We start from the raw sequence: 8,534 nt of genomic DNA, 5'->3' as shown, positions 1-8,534 counted from the left end.
GAAGGCCTTAACAATCTATGCCTTATCTACGAATCTCTACGAACTCCAGAATCGAACGAACGCGTAGTATGTACGAATCTTTGTGACCGTAGCCATGGTAGCTGAAGGAAGTGCTTTTCCAATCGACCCAGCATACATAATATAATCAAACTATACCCTTTTTCGATCTAAATGCTGAGCACCAAGCTAAAACTGAGGTAGACGGATATTGTCGTTGGTATGAAACGGTCGGGAATCGCACTCAGGTTCTACATGGTGAGGGGCAGGCCCTTGGGAGTGGGGGTGCTGAGGGTGCTGAAGCACACCAAAGATTTGCCTTGGGGTGCTGTGTGTGTTATTCTTCATCATATGCAGCACCTCCTGGAATTCGGGTAGGTATGCTTAAAAGTATCAATTTAACCAAAATCACCTTCATTTTTCCCGTGAAAACTTATTCCTTTTTTTGCGTTTTGTTTGTCATTTTTTTCTTCCCAACCAACACCCCCATCGTTCCCTTGCAGGGCCCTGCCATTATTCCCGGTACTCTCTTATTTTATGCATTTAGATTTGACTCGAAATGGCGCTAGCTGGTAGTCAACTCTCTTCCGAGTTAAAGTGACTCAGATTCCGAAATATTATTGACCAAGAATGATGTGACATCAGCTGAAGTTCATTCAATTCCGAATCACAGTATATCGGAAAATGCGTCACTTTGACTCGGAACAATAACGTGTAATGATAATCTCATTTTACTATCACCAGTGTGAGAAGGTTATTGTATATTATTCATACCGTTTAAGCAATAAAATAAAAGAAAATAGTGAGATAATCATTAACCACACCTTAGACTGGAATTATGAAAGTTATCTGACATGACTATCTGAAAATCGAGGATACCAAATACTAGGATACTAAAACCAAATCCATTCGTGTAACAATTGTTGAATAATTAATGAATTTTCCCAACGTCTGTTTTTTATTCTATATTTCGTAAACAATAATTATCTGAATTGTATAAAGGAGACAAATGGTAACACATCATATTAATGAAATTTCTATTTTGCACAAGAAACCCGTTAAGGTTTTGCCTAATACATAATGCTATTCTCGTCGGCATTCCGAATATCTTGTTTTTTTAATAACAAAACCATATCAGACATTTTTATGACTTATGTCGGAAAGAAAACAAATTAAAAAATATTAAAATATAATAGACAGGGCCAATATTGCTGCTTTTGTGTGTACAAAAAGAAGCAAAACTAAGTTTCCAAATCTCATCATGAATACATGTACTTAGGCCTATTTACTCTGAATCGATCGCACTGAGTCAATTCTCATGTTATGCCACATCCTAAATATTGTAAGCAAAAGCTAATTCGGAAATCCGTGTAACTAATTTGACTCGGAATTGAAATGACTAGACTGTGACCACATTCCGAGTCCAGTTGACTCTGCAAAAATAAACGGGGGAGTACTGTGGATGGAATAACAAAATAAATCAACAAAGAATCATTTTACGAGAAGATAGAAATACACAAATGAGGTTTTACCAATGTAATGTTTGCTTGATGGTTAGGGTATGTAGATCTATTAACCGTGGTTTCAAAACTCAGCCAAATTACCTCAAATTACATTTTTATTCCATTCAAATTTGGTCTGTGTGGCTTTGCAATGTACTTTGGAAGGAAACGCCAAATAAGTAACATATGTGCCTTTCCTTATTTATTCATAAAAAATGCTATTCAGTGGTTGCTCAGAGGGATATCTGAAGAGTAACAGTTGACAGAGAGTGCAGACTAAATGGAAGTTAACAAACTAATGAACCGCATACTTCAATTAGCCTAACGAGAAAAAGATTGGGGACCGGGCTTCGCGGTGAGCAAACAGAAGGATTTGAGAAGTCACTGTTAAACGCCATGTCAAACAGAATGAGAAAAATGAGACATTTGGTGCTTTTTCCGTTCACGGGCCTTCGAAAGAATGCCTGGTTACCCTTGCGAGTAGGGGATAAGTGGCGCCTTTTTCGGGTAGTCCACCGCGGCACCAGCCATTTACATACCCACTCGCAGGCAGGGGAGCTCGTCCGCACACCGTGCACACACGGGCGCGGTTTCGTCAGCGACGCAGCCACGAAAATAGAGATCGGCATTTGACACATTAACTCAGTGTGCGCAAGAGGAATTTCGCACTTAACATCTTGGGCGAATCTTAAGCCGATTTCCAGTTGGTAAAATCTGCATTTGGCCTCACTGAAAGAAGTACAAGTAGAAGCCACACCGCAAAAGCGAACTGAGACATAATATTTAGTAAAATCCTTCTCTTACTACAACAAGAAAGCGTACTGGTTTCAATGCGATTTCCCGGAGTTACGGCCGGAGATCCTGCTGAGCGAACGTCGCTCGCCCTTTCCCTCGAAATAGACGCCTTCTGTTTCCTTTCGCTTCTTGAATCAAACAAAATGAAAACTGAACGAAATCCTTTTGTGATAAGAGTAAATTTACTTTGAATTCAGAAGAAAAGAGTTTATAATAACGGGGGAAATTTGCTCGACTAGTATAAGCTGCCGGTTGACGACAATGCGGTGTTGTCGCAATTTTATGGTTGGATTTGTTAGTAAGACTGTGTGTTGTTTTCTTGTTAATGTATGTCATTTTACCTGAACGAGGCTCAATTAAGTGTTAGGACGGTCGTTAAATACAGAGTCGATCTCATCTGTCTCCTATCTCAGATTTAGAGATACCGCATCAGAGGTTAATGAACTGACCAGGTTTTGTTCCCCGATTTTTCTTTTGTATAAGTTTTGGAATGAAAAAAAAAAGAAACAATGTTTTACAAGGTGAAAGATGGCAGAAATGTTTATATTAGTTTTGTTATTGTATTCGTGTCATCTTCTTCAAAGTGATCTTCCGGCGGGCTATCAATGAAGATAATAATAAACACTTCTTTCATATTTCAAGCTATGGAATTTAAACTTTGCATAAAAGTGATAAGAAACAGGCCCAGGCCTATATACAAAAATGATGATCGTGCTAATGTTGATGAGCTGATGGCGTTGTAAGCCCATTTTCTATTATGTTAAAATTTATTGAACAAAAAAATAATATGATTCCAAAAACATTGAACAAGGATGGAAAAATTATTTGTGATGTTCTTCTTTAATATCTTCTGCTTTTTCCCTTCTCCTCCTCCTTAAAATGATCGAAATTTTCTGCAACAGTAATAAGTAGAATTAGTAATGAATTTGATGTACAATATTGAGATTTAGTTAAAATTATTGTTTAAACTATGATAATGACATTATTTGGGGCTAACCTCGATTAGCATCTTGCTATTATGTTAGCTCCATGTTTTGTTTATATTTGATGTATTATTCCTTGTAATTGTACCTGACAGTGATATTTGGTAATAAATGAATAAAATAAAAAATAAATAAATGTTCTTCTTATTATCATCTATTTCTTTATCTCGTCTACCTTATCATTATATACAGTACATTTATCATCAATGCTCTCGTTTATTTCATTATTTCGCTTTTTGAATGATAGTAAAAGTTCGATTTGTAAATGTGTTTTTGTTATATACTTATATGAAGTGTAACTCTCTGTTTAGGATCCCAATGGAAAATAACCTCTCGAGCTTTCATGTGCTTCGTCTGTCAAGCTTTATGAATTGCTATACTTTGTGCATGTTATAGACTTGGCAAATAAAATAATCAAATAAAAAAAAACACATCCTTAGCCTCTTAATTTATGGCATAAGCAATACCAATTTTCTGCACCAAGAATTTGAAATATCTATTTTATGGCTCCCAATAATTATCACGATTATTTTGATATAGGAAAGATATTCTTTCTAAGCTCTGAATATAAACTTACATTAGTTAAGATATAGAGATTTAATAATGATATACACATGTGTGATTTATATGTGGCGAGGATAAACTTTAAAGTTTGTCAAATTTATAACGAAAATAAGTCTACATGACTTTCTGGATGAGGATGGGAACCATGTACAGTACACACTAAACGCCTTACTTTTTCTTGTATTGTTGTCATTTTATTTACATCAACTCAGAGATGAGGAGAGCTATTTTCTCTCCTTTTGAAGACAGAAATACCGACATATTCCAAGTATTCTTTTTTTTTTCACCGAACAAAAATATGACCCATGGTAAAACTGTCTGACTTTCGAACGTATCTACATTATACATTTTGCACTGGATACCTTCCCTGTGAGTCCGTGATGTCCAAGAAGAGAGACCGGTCAAAATGATTGAAAAACGTCACAAAACTTCATTTTCCAAATGTAAGGAGAGATGAAAACATTCAACCTATCCTTTTCCGCCAAAGTAACGCCAGCCTTGGTCAGAACTGAAACACATATTTGCAATTTTGGTCGGACCAAAATGCTTTAGCAATTGAGTCATTGGCCGGCGAAAAGGTCATTGTTGCTGGCAAAAATCATTTTGATGAGAAGACTTATATTTGATACTTTCAGGTATTTTTTTTCTTCAAAACGGAATAGAAATTAGTGGGGGTTGTTGTATGTTATCAGTATTGTTAAAGTTCCGTTGTAATGTCCCATTGCGTCAGCATTACAATTTACGGGTCATGTGGTCTAGTTGTTAGAGCATTGAACCGTGGCCGAGTGGTAGGCGCCTGACTAGACATTCGAAAGTCCGGGGTTCGATCCCTGGCCACGGCACCTATGCCTGTGAGCAAGGCATTTATTAAACAGTGCTCTTTTACCCTGCTTTCAAATAAATGAAAATGCTGTCTGCATTCTTGGTAACTGGGTGTGAACGTACTTGCTGGATACACCTTGGGCCCGTTGCATAAAACTTTTCACCTGAGAAAACTCAGGTTATTTTTACCGGAGATTTTTCCCTGTGGTAAAGTCAATGGCAGAAATCAGACTAACCTTAGTTTTCAGTTTTTACCAGAGTTTTCTCAGGTAAAAAGTTTTATGCAACAGGCCCCTTATGATCGCAATGGCCCTGCCCCCTGATAGTACATGCCTGGTGTGAGGATTTCTTATTTGGAACCATCGGTATGCTGCTAGAAGGGTATTATGGCATATTCTAATCAAGACCGTAAAAATCGTCTTTATTTTATCAAAAATAAGCAATGATAGATTAAAGATACTAAAATCATGCCATTTGAAATGGCAGGTAGTCATGGCCTTATTGTAAAACGGGACCCAGATTTCGAGCCCGCCACACCATGCATTTTCAAGTCTTATAAACAAGATAAATAACTGCTTAAACTATCGGGAAACGGATACCTTAATTCGACATGTTCGAAGCGAAGTATTTGCCAATTAAAGCTCAAATCTAAATGACATAACAATAATTACATAGAAGAGATCTGGATGAATGGGACTTACCCCTATATATTAACTATCATCATGCACGTCGATTCAGTATACTTGACCTTGAGTGCAGCCACACGGCGTGCGTTAAGGCGCATGTTTTGTTATCCATCCACGCCCTATCCACCAGTTGTTCTCGCTTTTGGGTTTGCTCGCACCCGCGCCCTAGGACAGATCCACCAACTCCTAACAGCAGACTCTTATAAACCCCATTAGAGAACTGGGTGAAAAGAACCAGAGATCGTCGTGTTGTTTTTATCGATTTCTGTCCATGATTTTATTCAGTCTAGTTCGAGGAAAGAGATTCTTTTCAGGGACTCGATGACCACTCCACCAAGGGCAGAGTCTCTCAATTCAAGGTCTAGGCTTTTGTTTTCATGACAAGTGGAACTACTGTCGTTTATTTTGGAGTTTATTTGCGGCGAAAAAATATGCACCGACCCCGTTTTGGGGCTTATTTTGTTTTGCAGAGTCGACTAGAGTGATGAGCGAAAGTCAAGCTATTAACTTACATGATCGATTTTTAGCAACATTGTACAATCTCATGCAGTGTGGCACTATGCGTGGGTACCCCTATATAAGAAAGAGATCTAAATACCCCGATGCCCTCTCCCCCTCCCCCTGCTCTTACATGGTGCAGAGCTATACCGATGAGAGAGGGAGGGAGACAACCGCCCCATTTTCAGTAAAAATACGACAATAAATATAAGGGCATAATAATTTTACAATAAGGCAGGGGCAGTTTTATGGGGGCACAGGGTGACCGCCTCCTATTGTTCTTTTTTTCATGAGTAACAAAACGGGGACAATAGAAGGGTATAAAAGTGAGGTCTTGGCCGTGTAACTCGATATTAAAGGTCAAGTCTACCTCAGACAAATGTTGATTTTAATCAATACAGAAAAATCAGACAAGCATAATGCTAAAACTTTCATCAAAATCGTATGTAAAATAAGAAAGTTATGACATTTTAAGTTTCGCTTATTTTTCACAAAATAGTTATTTGCACAATTCAGTCACATGCAAATGAGGGAATCGATGATGTCACTCACTCCCTATTTCTTTTTTTTTTTATTGTTTGATTTATACAATATTTACATTTTTACAGATTTGACAATGAGGACCACCTTGACTGAACCATAGAATGTTAAACAAGGTAATTCCACATGTTTAGGGAAAAATAAAATTTCGTTTAACAGAACAATGACGAGAAAATAAGAATTTTTCGTATTTCATATAATATACAAAAGAAATAGTGAGTGAGTGATGTCATCAGTTCCCTCATTTGCATACCGACCGGGATGTGCATTTAACTATTTTGTGGAATTAAGCGAAACTTTAAAATGTCATAACTTTCTTATTTTACATCCGATTTGGATGACAATTTCAGTGTTAGGCTTCTTGGATTTTTTTCCTTTTACTCAAATCAACTTTTTTGTCGGGGTGGACTTGTCCTTTAAGGGAAAGTTAGTAATAATCACTATAGGTAGTCGTGTAACCTTCTTAAAATCCCGACACTGCCCCTGCAAACGGGGAAGAAAAGGTGTATGGAAGCATTCAGTTTATCATGTCGTTGACAGATTCGTGCCAAGATGTTGGTTGCTTAAAAAAATGTAAAGCTTTGAAACAGGTTTCATAAACGGCCATCCGGGCGGAGTGGAGAAGGTACCCCCAGTCAAGTTTCAAATTGTGTACACCAACCAGTGGATGATGACCACCCCCTCCCGTCCCGGGCCAAAAATCACATGTAATCCCTTGGCGTGAAAAGTTTGGTACCTAAAGCTCAGCTCATACTTTGCGATCCGATGCGACACGATTTTTTCAAGAAATCGTATTTTGCATTAAATATAAAAGTTCCAAGAAGTAAAGTTATTTTATATAAAGTTTGGCATATTGTTAGGAAAACTGAAATCATATTTTTACTTTGCGGCAAGCCCTATGGTCATGATGGTCGGAGCAAAGTCCAAATCGGCTTTACGTCGCAGCCGATGATGACGTCATTACGAATTGAATTTGTTTTTATTCATTCAGGGAGGCTCGAACTGGACTGAATTTCGATTCCAGTAGTCCTACCACTATGCTTAATTCTGATCCGTAAGATTTTATTAGTAGGAATGTCCATATCAAACGTTATCACAATTTCTTTGAAATTCGGATCGCAACGAATCGCATAGTGTGAGCCGGGCTCAATGTTCCATTCCAATATGACAAAAATGTTCATGTTATATGTTATATATCAACTAATATTGGAAAATGTTAATTTGACTAAGTAATTAAGTAACTAAGTAAATCAAAGTAATGAATGAAAGCGCTTTTATTACACACCTATCGTGTATATTATTTGTTACATAAAATGTTATGAGTTTGTAATCTACAATTTCTGTCTAATTCCATGCTTTAAAAATGGTTTTACATTTTTTTCATTTTCATCAACCCAACTTTTATAATTATGTCATTGTGATCGTAAATTTTACACTGAAATAACTTTTTAGGTCGTATCTTTTTCACGACCTTTGTATTATGATAAAATCTTAGTTTACATATACCAAAAAGCACTGTTAAAAAACCCTGATTTTACAGAAAAAAGAAGATTTTGCAGAAAACAATAACAGAATCATTCTGTAAATTCATGAAACAGGAATTTTCTGCCATTTAACAGAACAGGTCTGTTTAAAAAGGGGAAAAGGGTGTTTTATTCAAGGAAATTTGTAAGGTTCCATACACCAAATACCAATTTCCTGTAAGATTACGCAATCTGGTAAGATTACAGGTGTTCTCGAGAGTCTGCTACAGGAACTTCTTTTACTTTAAGGATAAATGTTCTAACAGTGCAAGAAGTAATTCATTTTAAAAGGCATTTTATATCACTAACAGAAAACAGACTATAAACAAAGGGAAACCATAAAAACTGCAAAATAGTGAGACAATTAAGAAGTAACCACAATTATTGTTCTTTCTTAAAATGTTGGTAACAATGGACCAATGATTTATAAATTCAACTCGGGGTGTACTTTATGCTTGAAAGTGACATATTGCCCCATTCTCCATTGCACGCAAGATTGACAGTGCATGCGTATGACGAAACACGGAATGGGGTTGATATCGTTGCGTGTTTGAGCAACATAATACGCCTATTTTCATTCATATCCGCTGTTCCAAATACTAGATAATTCTCCTATCATGTTGG

The sequence above is a fragment of the Lytechinus pictus genome, chromosome 15 (assembly GCF_037042905.1).
Source record: "Lytechinus pictus isolate F3 Inbred chromosome 15, Lp3.0, whole genome shotgun sequence".
NCBI classification, from domain to species: Eukaryota; Metazoa; Echinodermata; class Echinoidea; order Temnopleuroida; family Toxopneustidae; genus Lytechinus; species Lytechinus pictus.
Note: the sequence above shows the minus strand (reverse complement) of the source record.